The sequence below is a fragment of the Vulpes vulpes genome, chromosome 16 (genome assembly GCF_048418805.1).
Source record: "Vulpes vulpes isolate BD-2025 chromosome 16, VulVul3, whole genome shotgun sequence".
NCBI classification, from domain to species: Eukaryota; Metazoa; Chordata; class Mammalia; order Carnivora; family Canidae; genus Vulpes; species Vulpes vulpes.
This window is the reverse complement of record NC_132795.1, coordinates 81,272,696-81,289,803: the sequence shown is the minus strand read 5'-3', so window position 1 is coordinate 81,289,803 and position 17,108 is coordinate 81,272,696. Positions and strand designations below refer to the sequence as shown.

Sequence of the window (17,108 nt, the reverse complement as noted above, 5' to 3'; positions counted from 1 at the left end):
GATCCTGGGACTCGATCTTGGGACTCAATCCTGGAACTCCAGAATCACACCCTGGGCTGAAGGCAGGCGCTTAACCACTGAGCCACCCAGGGATTCCTCTTTCTTGTCTGTTTATGCACAGGTCTACTTCTTTGCTCTGTAACTTTAGGAAGTCACTGCATCTCTTAATTTCCTCACATGCAAAGTAGATATAATATTACTTAGCTCTCCTTCAAACAGTTGTCATAAAGATTTAATTAGGTAGTGGACATCAAAGAGCTTGGGAAGTTTTAAAGCAGGCTAAATCTCTTCTGAGATATTATTCTTTATTTTCTTTACAGTGAAACATATTTTCAGTGTGTATTGTGGTTTTAAGAAGTTCAGTGTCTTGAAAATGAGAATACAGTTTATGTCTTTGTTTCCTAATTTAGATAATGGGATGATAATATTGAACTTTTAAAGTTACTGTGGAAGTATGTAGATAAAACACACATAAAACATCTTGCACCATAAATTCTGACACAAAAAAGGGTCCATATAGGGATGTGTGTTTGTGTGCGTGAGAGAGAGAGTGTGTGTGTGTTTTAAACTACAAAGTCCCAGTGGAAAGTAAGCTTCTCTTTGGAATTCTCTTCTAATAAAAACTCACATTTTTGCTCAAAGGAACAATAACAGGAACAATTAAGTGTGCAATCTGGTTCCCTAAGGAAAAGCAAATTCATATTTAAGAGCTTTCATCACAGGCTCTAATATACTATCCAGTTTGTCAGAAGGGATATATTTATTAGCATAATAAAAGAGTACCAGGAAATTGCATAATAGTAACTAATTGTCTGCCCTGCCTTCCTTCTTGGAAACAAAAATGTCACAAAAGTTCATAAACACACATGAGACCTTTTCATCCTGTTGTTTTAGGTTTGTTTGGTTGGTTGGGTTTTTTTCACTACTCTTCTATGGTGACTCTGAAAAGGAATTGTCTTCCGAGGAGGAAGAAACTCCACATGGTACAAAGGACTGATTTTCTACTACTCCCTGGATCCTGGAATGACCATGTAATCTGCTGAGTATTCTCCTCCATCCCTTGATTACATTTTTAGTTTTTATTTTAATTCCAGTTAGTTAACATATAGTGTAATATTAGCTTCAAGTGTATAATACAGTGATTTACATGTGCATCCATCACTCAGTGCTCAATTGCAACAAGTGCATTCCGTAATCCCCATCACCTATTTAATACAATACTCCTCTCTGGTAACCATCAGGTTTTTGTTTTTTTTTTTTTACTTCCATAATTAAGAGTCTGGTTTTGTTTGTCTCTCTCTTTTTTTCCCTCTGTTCATTTCTTTTTGTTTAAATTTCACATATGAGTGAAATCATATAATATTTGTTTTTCTCTGATGACTTATTTCACTTAGCATAATACCCTCTATCTCCATCCATATCACTGCAAATGGCAAGATTTCATTCTTTTTTTCTGACTCAGTAATATTCATGTATTATATATAATATGATATATATCTATTCATTCATCAATCAATGGACACTCCTTTGGGCTGCTTCCATGTCTTGGATATTGTATATAGTGCTGCTAAAAACTTTAGGGTACATGTATCCCTTTGAATTAGTGTTCTTGTATTTTTTGGGTAAATACCCAATGGTACAATTGCTGGATCACAAAGTAGTTCTATTTTTAACTTTTTGAGGAATGATCCATACTGTTTTCCACAGTGGCTGCACCAGTTTGCATTCTCAACAACAGTGTACAAATGTTCCTTTGTCTCCACATCTTTGCTGACACCTGTTTTTCTTATGTTGTTGATTTTTTTCTGACAAGCACAAAGTGATAGCTCATTGTAGTTTTGATTTGCATTTCTGGATGGTAAGTGGTTATGAACATCTTTTCATGTGTTGGCCATCTGGGTATCTTCTTTGGAGATATCTGCCCATTTTTAAATTGGATTATTTGGTTTTGGGTGTTGAGTTTGATAAGTTCCTTATATATTTTGGATACTACTCCTTTATTAGATAAGTCATTTGCAAATATCTTCTCCCATTCCACAGGTGGCCATTTAGTTTTGTTGATTGTTTCTTTCACTGTGCAGCAGCTTTTTTTTTTTTTTTTTTTTCCTGATGGAGTCCCAATAGGCTATTTTTGCTTTTGTTTCTCTTGTCTCAGGAGACATATCTAGAAAAAAGTTGCTACAATGTCAAAGAGGTTACTGCCTGTGTTCTCTTCTAGGATTTTTATGGTTTCAGGTCTCATATTTAGGTCTTTAGTGCATTTTGAATTTATTTTTGTGTTTGGTGTAAAAGTGACCCAATTTCTTTCCTTTAAATGTTGGTGTCCAGTTTTCTCAACACCATTTGTTGAAGAGACTCTCCTTTTTCCATTGGATGTTCTTTCCTATTCATTATTGATGCATAGAAATGCATCAGATTTCTGTACAGTGATTTTGTATCCTATGACTTTCTGAATTTGTTTATCAGTTCTAGAAGTTTTTTGGTGAAGTTTTGGGGGTTTTCTATGTAGAGTATCATGTTACCTGCAGAGAGTGAAAGTTTTACTTCTTCTTTACCTTTTTGGATGCCTTTATTTCTTTTTATTGTCTAATTTCTGTGGCTAGGACTTTCAGTACTATGCTGATAAAAGTGGTGAGAGTGGACATCCTTGTCTTGTTCCTGACCTTAGGGTAAAAGTTTTCAGCTTTTCACCATTGAGTACGTGAGCTGTGGGTTTTTCATAAATGGCCTTTATTATGTTGAGGTATGTTTCCTCTAAACTAACTTTGTTGAGTGTTTTTATCATGAATTGATACTGTACTTACTCAAAATATTTTTCTGCATCTATCGAAATGATCATGTAGTTCTTATCCTTTCTTTTATTGATGTAATGTATCACATTGATTTACAAATATTGAATCACCCTTGTAGCCCAGGAATAAATTCCACTTGACTATGGTAAATGATTCTTTTACTGTATTATTGAATTTGGTTTGCTAGTATTTTACTGAGATTTTTACATCCACATTCATCAGTGATATTAGCATGTAGGTTCTCTTTTTTAGTGGTGTCTTTATCCAGTTTTGCTATTTGGATAATATTGCCCTTATAGAGTGAACTTTTTAAGTTCTTTCTTTTCTAATTTTGGAATAGTTTGAGAAGGATAGGCATTAACTCTTCTTTAATCATTTGGTAGAATTCCCCTGTGAAGCCATCTGATCCTGGACTTTTGTTTGTTGGGAATTGTTTGATTACTGACTCATTATCTTTGCTGGTTATTTGTTCTGTTCAGATTTTTTTGTTTCTCCCTTTTTCAGTTTTGGTAGTTGAAAATTTTTCTAGGAATGCATCCATTGTGTAGATTGTCCAATTTTTTGGCATATAGTTTTTCATAAAATTCTTTTATAATTGTATTTCCATGGTGTTGGCTGTTATTTCTCCTCTCTCATTTGTGACTTTATTGATTTGAGTTCTTTCTCTCTTTTTCTTAATAAGTCTGGCAAGAATTTAATCAGTTTTATTGATTTTTTTTCAAATAACCAGTCCCTGATTTCATTGATCTGCCCTATTGTGTTTTGTTTTGTTTTGTTTGTTGTGTTTTTTTTCTATATAACTTATTTCTGTTCTAATATTTATTATTCCCTTCCTTCTGTAGGTTTTAGGTTTTGTTTGTTGTTCTTTTCCTAGTTCCTCTAGGCATAAGCTTCGCTTATGTTTTGATATTTTTCTTGCCCTTATGATAGGCCTGTATTGCTATAAACTTCTGGCTTAGAACTACTTTTGCTGCATCCCAGAGTTTTAGACTGTTATGTTTTATTTTCATTTGTTTCTATGTAGCTTTTTATTTCTTTTTTTTTAATTTCCTGATTCATCCATTCATTGTTTGATAATATGTTATTTAACTTCCATATATTTGTGGTCTTTCCAGACAATTTTTTGTGGGTGGCTTCTAGTTTCAGAGCATTGTAGTCAGAAAAGGCACATGCTATGATTTTGACCTTCTTGAATTTGTTGAGGCTGGTTTTGTGGACTAATGTGTGATCTATTCTGGAGAATGTTCCATGTGCACCTGAAAATAATATGTATTTTGCTATTTTTAGGATGTAATGTTCTGAATATATCTGTTAAATCCATTCGGTACAGTGTGTTATTCTAAGGTATTGCTTCTTTATTGGTGTTCTATTTAGATGATCTGTCCACTGATGTAAGTGTGGTATTCAAGTACTTTAGTATTCTTGTGTTATTATCAATTAGTTCCTTTTGTTTATTATTTTCTGTTTTACATATTTTGGGTGCTCCTATGTTAGGTACATGGATATTCGTAATTGTTATATCTTCTTGTTGGATTTCCCCATTTATTATTAGAAAGTGTCCTTTTTTTGTCTTTAATTACAATCATTGTTTTAAAGTTCATTTTAGCCAATATAAATGTTGCTACTTTGGTTTTCTATTGACATCCATTTGCATGATAGATAGTTCTCTACCCCCTTGCTTCGAATCTGCAGGTGTCTTTAGGTCTAAAATGAGTATTTTGTAGGCAGTATAAGGATGCGTCTTTTTTTTTTTTTCTTAATCCAATCTGTCACTGTATGCCTTTTGGCCATTTAGTCCACTTATATTCAAAGAAATTACTGATAGATATGTATTTATTGCCATTTTATTACTTGTTTTGTGGTTGTCTCTGAAAATTTTCTCTAATCCTTTCTTGTCTTTCTCTCTTTCATGTTTTGCTGATTTTCTTTAGTGATATATTTAGATTTTTTTTCTCCTCATTAAGCATTTTGCATGTTTATTACTGGGTTTTGATATATAGTTACCATTAAGTTTGGATATCTTCTCTTCTATATAGCAATCTTTATGAAGTTGATGTTTCTTTGAATTTGAACCCATTCTATTTCCCCTCTTCTCCCCAATTTTATATGTTATATCCTTTATTGTGTGTGAAATCTTTGACAGATTTTTCTTCAAAAATATTCAGTTTTACTGCTTTTGTGTTTCCAACCTTTATGCTGCCAAATTTGGTCTCTTTTTTCCACTCAAAGTGTCCCCTTTAAATTTTTTGCAGGGCTGATTTAGTGGTCATGAACTCCTTTAGTTCTTGTTTGTTTAGGAAACTCTTTATCTCTCCTTCTATTCTGAATAATAACTTTGCTGGATAGAGTATTCTTGGCTGCAGGTTTTTCCCATTCAGGACTCTCAATTGATCACGTCATCCCCTTCTGGCTTGGAAAGTTTCTGTTGAAGAATATCCTGCTAACATTCTGAGTTTTCCCTTGTAAGTTACTGACTTCTTTTGTCCTGTTACTTTTAAGATTTTTTTCTCCATCACTGTATTTTACAAATTTAATTCCAATATGTCTTGATGTGGGTCTGCTTTTGCTGATTTTTATGGAAGTTCTCTGTGCCTCCTGGATCAGGATATCTGTTTCCTTCCCCAATTAGGGAAGTTTTTAGCTCCTATTTCTTCAAATAAATTTTCTACCCCCTTTTCTCTTTTCTTCTTCTGTGACTCCTATAATGCAAATGCTATTATATTTGATGGAGCCACAGCTCTCTACATCTAATCTCATCTTGTATAATTCTTTTTTTTTTTTTTAATTTATTTTGTTCAACTGGTTTACTTTCCATTCTGTCTTACTGGTCACTATTTTTTTCCTCTGCTTCTTCCATCCTGCTATTTATTCCACCAAGTGTGTTTCTTATTCTGTTTATTGAGCCCATTATCTGTGCTACTCCTTATCTTTGAGTTAAGGGTTTCACTCATGTCTTCCACTCTTTTCTCAAGCCCAGTGAGTATCCTTATGATCATTCTTTTACTTATTTATTTATTTATTTATTTATTTATTTATTATTTATTTACTATTTTTTAAAAGAGAGACAAATTCATGAGAGACAAAAGGGGGGGGGAGGGCAGAAACACGGGCAGAGGTAAAAGCAGTCTCCATGCTGGGAGCCCAATGTGGGACTGGATCCCGGGTCTCCAGGATCAGGCCTTGGGCTGAAGGTGGTGCTAAACCACCAAGCCATCTGGGCTGCCCGATGATCATTCTTTTAAATTCTCTATAAGTCATTTTACTTATATCTGTTTCACTTAGATTTCTGGTCGTGGCTTTCTCTTGTTCTTTCACTTGGGATAATCTTCTCTGTCTTCTCATTTTGTCTGCCTCTCTGTTTCTGTTTTTCTGTGTTAAGAAAGTCAGCTATGTCTTCTGCTGCTGAGAGTAATGCCTTTATGAAGAAGAGGTCCTGGAGTGCCCTATAGTCCAGTGTTCCCTGTTCTCTAGAACCTGGCACTTCAGGAGAGTATCCTATATGTGTTGTTTGTTCTCTGATGTTGTGTCTGAGCCACTTTTCCTTTCAGTGAGGTCATGTGCACTGACTCTACCTCTTGTGGGCTGTGCTTCCTTCTGTAGTGTTAGACCCAGGTAGATCAGCTATGAGGAGACATTCTTACTAGGGAATCTTAGAAGCAGAGCAGTGATGTTTGCAAAATTTGCCATGGGCCACTAGTCCCATGTCAGATTCCCCCAAAGTGATGGTGTGGCTGGGGGCAACAAGATTGAATGCAGCTGGGTACAGCTGAGCATGGCATGCATAGATGGCTGGGGGCTTATTGGTGGACACTGTGCTGTGGCTGGGTGGGGCATGTGTGTAACTTTAACAACATTTGCCCTGAGCTTTTGACCCAGGCTACAAGTGTTGATGTAGACCCACCTTCCACAGATGGCTCTGTGTTTATGCTAAGGGACGGGGAAGGAAAGTGGCACCTGCCAGCTCCCTTGTTTTCTCAGAAGTCCCCCAATATGCTCAGAAGTCAGTATAAACAAATATGTCTCCTGTTTGACCCCAGTGTTGCCATTTTTATGTTGCTTCTCTGTGTAGCCTGCTATCTCTGTAAGGGCAGTGACCCAGCTATCACTTGCCCTCCACACTCACCTAGTGCTGAATTAGCTGACTTTTAAAGCCCCTGGTTCCAAGTCCCACTGGCTTTGTGAATTCACAGAATCCAGCCCCTACAGTTTTTTAAAGCCACACATTATGGGGATTATTCTACCTAATGTGAGATCCCTGGTGTGGGGGCCCCCTTCTCTGCTCTCTCCATATGCAGCTGTCTCCCTCCTGCAGGCAACCTCTCTCCACCTTTCTGACCTTCCTAACCTTTCAGATGCAGGTTATCTATGTTTAGTTGTGAGGTTTGCTCTGCTTGTCTTCAAATTGCTCTCTGGTTTATTAACTTGGATGTGGATGATATATAGTTGTGATGCGGGACAGGGTGAGCAGAGGGTCCTTCTACTATGCAGTCTTCCCCTACTTCTCCACATTTCTAGTTTTTGAGTCAAAAGTCTTCAGCTAAGAAAATAGACAATGAAAACTTATGGAAAGAATCTAATGGTTTTTAAACCCTAAATGATATTTCTTTGTTACAGATATCCTCATAAAAGAGCATTTATTTTGCATTTCTATGCTCAGCTTACCTGATAGAAAATGCTTTGTTATTTCTTTTTTTTTTCCAGTCCTTCCTGTTTCTTAACTAGTAACTGAGATGCTAAGTGAGCAAAACTATGATCAAAAAAAGTTCCCAAACAATATCTCATTCTCTGAACATTTTTATGCTCTTTTATGCCATTTAAATCTCCCTTTCCTTGTCCCAGGAATCAGCTCTCTACGACGTGACACTCAGAAAATCTGATGAATCAAACTCTAGTAGTGAACTAAAGGCTGTTAATGGGTAATGTTACTCCATCCAGAAAATTTATATTCAATTTAAACAGGTCATTTGAAAACAAAATTTTAGTCTTAAAAGTATCATTATAATGATAACTTTGAGTGTCCCCAGCAGACGTGTAGTGGATTGTGATGGAGGAATTGATGAATAAAAGACTGCAAAGTAGGTAGGCTTTTTCTCTCCAATCTTTACATATACATATATCTATAGCATCCTGGTAGTACAATCTTAACTTTTCTCTCTAGGAGTCTGTGATCTGACACAGTTATCAATGAAAGGTGGTCCGGAGAATTAGATACACTAATTACTGCATGAGCCATATATCAAATGAGTAAAACATTGGATATGGAAATGGTTAGTGGCCAGATTGAAAAAATATTGAGTTAAGCATACTATCCATAGGATATGAATAAGGTGAAGTGTCTCAGTCTCCTTGTCTAGAAAAGGAGAAGATTCAGATGCATTGATGGAAAAGGGGCATTTAAGCTGGGATAATGTGAGCATTTCAGACACATAGGGTGGCCTGAACAGAGGCCCAGAGAAGATAGAGCAGAAATAATTTTAAGTTGGGAGTATGGACTAAATTTATAGGAAAGAGAATAACCAGAAAAGAAAGAACTGGGAAAGAGCATTCAGAATAACTGCGTAATATAAATATTGAGTAAGAGACTTGCATGAATTGAATTTGGAGCCTTGGCTCAATATTGTGACAATTAGCAACCATTGTTACTGCCCATAATCTTCTCAAGTAAATAAAGTTAATTTTGGTGGCCTCAGTCTTTCCTTCCTTCTTGTTGCCTTGGTTTTCTACTTTTATTTTTCCTTCAACCATAGTATCTTGAAAGATATTACTCAAATAATTCACTGTAGGAAAAATTTCCATCAAGGATAAGTGGGTTAGGCTTCCAAAATAAATTTGCATGCTAGCAGGGGATAAGATCTTAATCTCATTTTCTAATTATTAAGTTCCAGTCATATGTGTTTATGTCAGAGATATCATACCCATTTTGGGATTGTCCAATATACCCTGCCATGCCTGCCTTTGAGGACAGACCTGAGCTCCCTTTAAGGTAGGTTAATTTTCATGATGCTAAGAACTTCAACTACTCAGACGTGAAGCCTGATTGGAATTCTCATACTCTGTAATAGAAAAGGACATGTCAAAAGACATCTAATTAAAAAAAAATCAGTGACATCCTCTAAGACATTTTTCCTTCCTGGCTATGCACAGATTAAGTCAAAAGAACTAAGGGGGCTGTGTACATAGACTGAAGCACTGATACTCTCAATATAGTCAAGAGGCTGAAAGGCGAGTCCAAGGAGTTTTTTGAGGTCTAGAGACCTATGCACGTTTTTCAGAATTTATATTTAGGTTCTAATTTCTAGTCTACTTTTTACCCAATGAAAATAATTTTAAATCTTCTTTCTTGGGTCCCTAATTGGCACCTTTGCAAGTTTATATCTATGTACATCTCCCAAGAGTTATAGAACTTGTTTGATTTGATTTTTAAAAGCTCCCAGAAGCCTCATTATAGCATGGATCCCCTTTTCTGCACCAGCTTTGAAGCCCATACTGCTTTCCTTAACTCTCCTTCCTATGTATTAAAGAAATAACAATAAGACATAAGTTGTTTGCCTTTGACACCTTTCATAACACATGAGTCTGATTTTCAAAAAAGTTATTTCTAGCAAAAATAGGGAAGGTCTGTTCTGGGCTCTACCTGTTAGCAAAGACCAGCTATATAAGAAAAACCACTGCAAGAGGAATGTGATATATTCCCAGAAGGAAAGGGGGGTGTTTAGTTTATAGAAAAGGAGGCATGCTGTGGACAGATCATTTTTTATATTCTTGAGAAGTATGTCAGATAGGTGAGGAAATAAGAATCAATGCAAGTAACTACAGGGAGACATATTTCAGTTCAGTATAAAGGCTAACTGTCTAAAATTATTGTCCCAGTTGTCCTAGATGACATAAATGTTCTCAGAAAGTGAGAAGCTCCCTGTCACTGGCACATTTGAATTGTTGCAAACTAGCTTCAAGCACTAGATAGGGCTGGTAAGGGATTTTTAAGATACCTTTAAACCTACAAATTTTACCTTTATGCATTTTCCCCCCAAATTCTCTTCTCCAAGCTTTTATGTTTCTTCTCCATTCAATGTTTCATTTCCTCCCAAACCTTTGTTATTCATTTCACCATACTGTAACTGAAAATATATATTTATAGTAAGGAGCTAGTGACTTAATATGTTACTTTTCTCAGGAATATTTGCAATTCAAAAGAATAAAGCAAGGAATAGATAAGTTTTAACTAAAAGAAATGAATTGCTATCCCTGAAAATTAGAAAGTAACATAAACATGGTGAGAAGAAAGTTTTAAGCAAAAAAAGATGCTGAAAAGTGTTCTTTCTACAGAAAACATAATTGTGATTGCTCACAAATATGAAGTGAAACCTTAGAAGACTTAGGTAGGTTTTCTAATAATCTAACAAATATTTACTCTGCAAAATATTTTGAAACATTACATTAACATCAAACAAATACTTTCTAGTTCAACAGCATTAAAAATAGATAAAATGAGGGATGTCTGGGTGGCTTAGCAGTTGAGTGTCTGCCTTTGGCTCAGAGCATGATCCTGGGATCCGGGATCAAGTCCCACATTGGACTCCCTGTGGGGAGTCTGCTTCTCCCTCTGCCTGTGTTTCTGCCTCTCTCTCTCTCTCTCATGAATAAATAAATAAATCTTTAAAAAATAGATAAAATGAGATTGTCAGACTGTTATTAGCAAGTTTGTATATAGTGTGATAGGGTAAAAAAAAATACGAATTAGAAGCTGACACAATCTAGGTCCTAATTCTGGTTTTCACATTAATAATTTGGGTCACGTTAAGCAAAGTACCTTGTTCTATGGGATACTATGTTCCAATCTTTATGATGAGAGAGTTGAAAGAATCACTAAAATCCCTTGAAGCCCCAGATCATATGTTCTAAGAATACTCTGGGCTAGAGGTTAAGGAAGCTCCTCCTCCTCTGAACTATTAGCCAGTTGTGGACACTAGCAGAAGTATCTTGCATTGTGGAAAATACATTCACTCAGAATCAGGTTAAGTCCTTTGAAATTCATGTAAGTGAAACCTATTTCTAAGGCATGGTCAAATGGAGGTGGAGACAAATGATTTCTACTTGAATTATAAATGAAAGTCCCTATATTTTTTCCGTTAAATTTTTGATCCCTGTTTTGTCATTTAACTCCTTTGGTAACACAGTACCAGGCTAATATGTCCTGCCTATATAAGTTGTAATTGCAAACTAATTAATGAATCGTGCTTCATGAAAGAAATCAAATTATGAACGACAAGTAGAACAAACAGGTATTATTGAACCAATATGCTAAGCACAACGCAGTAGAAATGATTATAGATTACTTCATCTCTTTCCCATGGCTTTATCATGCAGTGGTAAAGAAAAATAAATTTAAATATTACTATAATGCACAACCTCTTATTTAAGCCAAAATATAGCAACCATAGACAAAACATCAGTGTGATTATGTTCCAATAAAACTTTATTTACAAAAAATAGACAGCGGGTCATATTTGGCCCTGGGAGCTATGTTTGCTCACACCTGCTTTAGAATGTACTTTATTAGGTGATATTATAGTTGGGTAAAGTTAAAATAGGACAGTATTTGAGTTACAGAGCCAGATATATAAAAAATGATTGATTTTTCAAAGCCACTTTCCTTAACACTATAATTAGCAAGTCCCTTGCTTGCAAACTGTTCCTGTCTCCTGAATTTCAGTGATATCTAAAACATATTTATCAAGTCATGGAACCTAAAGAAAAATATCTGTGGGTTTAAAAGGAAAGAAAGGAAACATATTGTCAACATAGTTAAAAAGTCTGTAGAACTTAATATTTAGCATTTCAGTTTGCACAACGGAAGTGGAGAGCAACATTCAGAAAGGAAGTCAACACTGCATTCAAGAATGATGTCTGTTGTAATGAAATGTTGGTCCCTAGCCTCCATTTCTCCAATGCACGGCATGCAATGTTAAAGAGTAAATATACATATTTGATATCCCAGAAAGCAAGGATACATTGTAATAATTTATATTTCAAAGCATAGGAAACTCTTGTGAAATATTAGTCTATGAGGATGTGGTCAAGGTATTCGAAACAAATCATAAGTGGATTCCAAGATGGAGGAGATAGACCTGTATGGGGAGAGAAGAGAAATGAGGCTAAATTCAGTATCATGGAGAATGCAAGAAGACAGAGTAAAGTTCTGTTTTGAGATAGTTAATATATTAGACATATTATGTTAAGTTACCTTTTTTACTTTTATTCAGAAAACATTCTGGTGATTTAACATTTCTCTTGGCAAATAATCAAATATTTGGGAGGTTTTATTTGGCCAGCTTCTCAGGATCTCAGTACTTTCTCTTCTACAAAAAAATTATTTTCTCAAAGTCTGACTTACAAAGGCCATGAGAGGAAGGCAATTAGTTTTCAAATAACAGAGAAAATTTCCAATATAAACATCTCATATCGATGAGACTGAAATAACCGATGACCTATCTGGTTCTGTTTCCCATTCAATATGGTCTTGAAGGCTATCTTTGGGCTTGGAATTCTATTACTCTTTTTTGCAAATCTTTTCTCTCTTTATGACCTTTACTAATAGAAGATTGGATCACTGATAATGGCTGCATGCCAGAATAATTAGCGTATCACTCCAGTTTCTCTAAAGGCCTTGGTTATTCCACTCTATCATTTAAAGCTGCACTTAGTCAAGTGCCATCAACATTAACTCAAGAGAAAAGATATATAGTTGATTGGTTACAGCTGCATAAGAACCAGTCCTAGATGAGCAGACAGAAATTTTATTTCATTCTGTGGACCCTCAGTGGAGAAACATTTGAGCAAATTACTTAACCCTTCTGTATATTAGCTTCTTTTCCTATAAGATAAAGAAAATATTAATCACCTTGTCTACTTTATGACTTCTAAATACTAGATATAGCCTTTAATTCCTTTGAGAAGTACAAATGACAATATGTATGCAACTTTCGCTAAGAAAATAATAAAAATGTAAAATGAAAATAAAATAAAATATAATATGAAAATAAAAATTACATTTTCTATTTATCTTAGCTTTCTTCAGGAAGGTGGAGACTGAGACAGGGACTTAAATTTATCTTGGAGGAGGAAGGAAAACCAATGCAAGAGGGCATTTTCAGATTGGTTGCCATGAACAGCAATCCTGCTGTATCTTTTCAGGAGCCATCTAAAATGTGCCTCAAAATGGTTTATCTTCAGGGTGGAAGAAGAAAACAATTTTCTTCTGGTTGCTTCTCCTCACCAGTCTAGGCTTATCCAAGGGGCAATTACCTTCCTGGCACATTTAGGTTGTGCAGGATGATCAGAATTTCTTCAGGTTTCCACATTGAGGACGGAAGAAATCCCAGGAGATGAGAGCCTGCTGTTGAGGTGAGGTGCTGCCCAGTAATATGTACCTGAAGGCAGCTGTCACAGAAATGGCTGATAGAAAAGATTTGCTAAGAGAACATGAGTCCGTGCACAAGAGGAACTCAAGATACTATTTTAAAGTAGTATTAAATAAGCCTTCTAGGCTTTACTAACAAACTGGGCATGTTCCTTCCTCATGGCATTTCATCTCATTCTTCCCCACTTTGTTTGGAATTTTTTGCCACCTGTGAACACTATATATGAATTATCTGAATATAAAAAGGCATTAAATTTTAAGTAACAGGAATAGCTTTCTGCCTATGAAAGTGAAAGTATGAAGTTTGTTATCCAGGGAAGTTGAACGGTCTTACCTGTCTAGAGATACTCCTCAACTATATGCCCTGCTTCTTGTTTCTTATTGTGGAGAACTGTGCCCCACAAGCTAACATTTCTAGGCTTCCTTGAAAACTCGTTTCTGTATAGAGTCAGCCCATGGGAGAGACACAAGAGATTGGAAGGCAGGAAAGAGCATCTCAGAGAATTTCTTCCCTACAGCGGTTTCTCTCTTCATGTTTCTAGTTCCCTCCAGGTGATTCCAATCACAGGATGTGACTCAGTGTTTCCCTCCAACCCAAGGAAAGACACTGGCTCCTGCCGGTGCTAACTACCAGATAACCTCAGCTTCTCAACTTTAGCTTTCAGTTTTTCTAATACCTTCGTAAACAAATTCCCTTTATTAAATCCTCTCTATTATTATGCCTGTCATGCATATGCTCCATTTTCTTCCTAGACTCTGGCTGACATAGTACTCCCTGCCTTGCAGTACCACACTTATAGTTTATGCCACATTATCTCTATAATGATGGCTCATTTAGTCAGTGAATTTTGGGTGAGTTTCAATGTACAGTTGCAAGAGACAATATGGTCCTAGGGATAACAGCAGACTGTGTGTGTTGGGAGATGGGGTGGGATGTATATTTTTAAAAAGAATGCTCAAGTGAGTCTGGTATCCCTTCACTGGCATATGCCCTATTCCTGTGGGTGACATTCTTTGAATTAGATGCTATTTTAGGCCTCTTCAAGATATTATATTCCGCAGTCATAATGTCACCTGCCTGTATGAGCATCCTCTAATTGTGACAAGCAATCATGTCTCTAATTTTTCCCTGAAAGGAAAAAAGAGCATAAGCAGGAATGTGATGCATCTCTGGGATAAGAAGGTTTGAATTATCTAATGACAATGTTCAGATGCTTGCAACTGAGGTGAAAAAATCCACCTACTCACCTGAATGCAGAATCAACATAGTCCTGATTTAGGCTGAAAGGTAGAATGTAGCGCTAAAAACAACCCTAGGGTGTGGCCTAGGAATAGCACAGTGGGTGAAATGTGACGTGAGCTAGCGCTTCATTTATAGTTCAAAGAAGACCATTGCTCTCCAGAGAGTAAAGCCATCCCCCAAACATCTAGGAGGAATAAAGGTAGGAATTACCTGAATGTTTGTTCCAGGAATCAAACAGGCACACTAACTAACCAAATCTTTCATAAAATGATAAGTAAAATGGAAATCATTATTTTTCTTTCAGTAAGTAGAATTTGGATGAGAGCAAAGACTCTGAAGTCTTACTGCCTTTATTTGATTCCAAATTGTACCATTTCCTAGTTGTGTGACCTGGGACCACTTAACCTCTCTGAGTCTGTTTGCAAATCTATGAAATGGAACAAGAATAATAGTTTTAACTTAGTGTTTTGAGAGAATCGAATGAAATAGTCTATATAAATTAGCACATAGTGTGTGTTCAGTAAAAGTTCATTGGAGGCATTATTTTTAGGATTAAGGTTCTTTTTTTTTTTCCAGAATCCCCCAGAGTATAACAAAGGGGAAAAATTTGGGCTACTAAAAGGACTGTATTGCCTTTCTGTACTAGATAATTTGCTAACTTGATAGGATAGAACACTTGTGTAAGGAGTTCTCTCATTCTGAAAATGATACCAGAGCCACTATTCTGGCAAGTGGCATTGCTCTGCCAAGTGATGAAGTGGCTGAACTTCTAGAACAGAATCTTGTTATTTATCATAAACACTAGTTTACCTCTCTAGCTTCCATTTCCCCTTCTCCATGCAATTGCTCCAAATTGAGGAACAAGTGGGAAATCCATTTCCTCCACATTTTCAAGTAATAGAATGGGTCTGAGTGGGCTTCCATTTCAGTTTCAGGAGCATATTTATGCCAATCCAAGCATCATATTCCCATGAAGGGAGTTGTTGAGATAGTACAATTTTACTTATTCATCTCTTATTGATGGGCATTTAGGATGCTTCCAAATTTTCATGATGGATCCAAGTATTCCTTCCCCCAGTCGTGAAAAATTAGGCAGCCCATGTTTTCAGTCTTAGCCACCATTTTCTCACCTATAAAGTGAGAAATTTGGGTTAAATGATCTCCAAGTTTCTTTTCTATGCTAAAATCCCATGCTCCACACTCTCTGAATACTGACATATCTCATTAAATAGCCAGCCCCTGTCAGTGTATATGTGTTGGACTTTCTCATTCTCTTGGCCTCTGAAACCCGGAATCAGGGTGTTTGGAGAGATGCTACACAACACACTGCTTGACTTCCCCAGACTCCAATATGCTCATATAGCGGTCCGTTACTTCTAGCCTTGTGTCTTCCCATTGTTCTGATATGCCACTATAGCAACATCTGTGTTGCCTTCTGCAGACTTCACCTTAGGGAAATCTTCACCACTACAGGAAGACAGGCTTTACCTTGCAGAGCTCTTTGGCTGTTTGGGAAACAAACGTGTTCTTCCAGATGGGCTAGCAGAGCATTTCAGAATTGATTCCATGTTGGCTATTCTCCAGGAATCTCAGCAAAGAAGCTGCAAGAGAACAAGTTCAGAAAAATCTGATCCCCATAGCCTACCTATACTATATGCATGTTCTGAGGCATATGTTCTTTCTTTTCCACAAACCATACATTTCAGCAAGGCCTCCTTTTCTGATATCACAACATGTTTGAGAAAGAAAACTCAAAAGAAACAAAATATACTTTGTCAGCTATCATCTCTCTATAATGAAAAAATTAGTATATTTACTACTATTGGCAAAAACTTGATGCAATGATTTTTTTTTTTAATGAAGCAGTTTAGTTTCGTAGGCCATAACAACTCTGGAAGTTCACATTAATAACATGGATAATGTGGACTGGAATAGAAAACTGTGATAAATAAATATGCCAGAGTTTCTAGTCAATTATTATTAGTTACTAAAACTAAGCAGGTGTTAAAAACGATTAGCTTTAAACTACAATTGTGAAAAATAACCACTAGGAAGTAAAAGCCACATCTTTCCGAATAACAGTGTCTGATTCTTCTTCTGTCATAAACAGTTATGGTTAAGTTTAATTTGGGGCTTTGACACCATAAAGCATGATGTTTTCCTGCCCCTGTGACAGGACACTGCTGCAAGATTGCTCCCTTTCGCTCTGTTCCTATGTGGAATGGATAATGATAATGCAAGGAAGGAGGTTAGGTTAGCCTGCACTTATGTTCATAGCATGCTGATAATGGCAGTGCAGAAATGGCTTCTTAACCTTCAGTTCTATTGCTGATCAACAAATAAGCTATAAGATCTTGCAGTATCAAGAGATCCTAAAGTCTTGGAACTGATCATCTTTCTGGATGCATCAGACCAAGATTAAAAATAGTGTTTTGATTAAATATGCAAATAAGGTCATATTCATATTAGGTGATAATTACTAATAGTAAGGATCAGTGAGAATTTTATCAAATTATACTTGAAAGGTTCTCTTTACAAATTTTTTTAAGTGTGTTTGAAATCTAACATGATGTTAGGAAATTGGTAAGAATAGACCTTCTAAAACATATTGAATTAAGAATAGAAAATGATTAATGGTACCTATCTTGATTTT

General features: G+C 36.0%; 1 long non-coding RNA gene across 1 annotated transcript in view; it reads right to left on the bottom strand.

The window, feature by feature from the left end:
* Positions 1 to 11,292: 11,292 nt before the first annotated feature.
* LOC112915341 (uncharacterized) overlaps positions 11,293 to 17,108 on the bottom strand; it is a 52,217-nt gene continuing 46,401 nt past the window's right edge. Inside the window, exons 3-4 of the long non-coding RNA XR_003234048.2 lie at positions 15,944 to 16,056; positions 11,293 to 11,920 (exon numbers count right to left, since the gene is read on the bottom strand). This is a non-coding gene — a long non-coding RNA (uncharacterized lncRNA). The remainder of the gene's footprint in view (positions 11,921 to 15,943; positions 16,057 to 17,108) is intronic.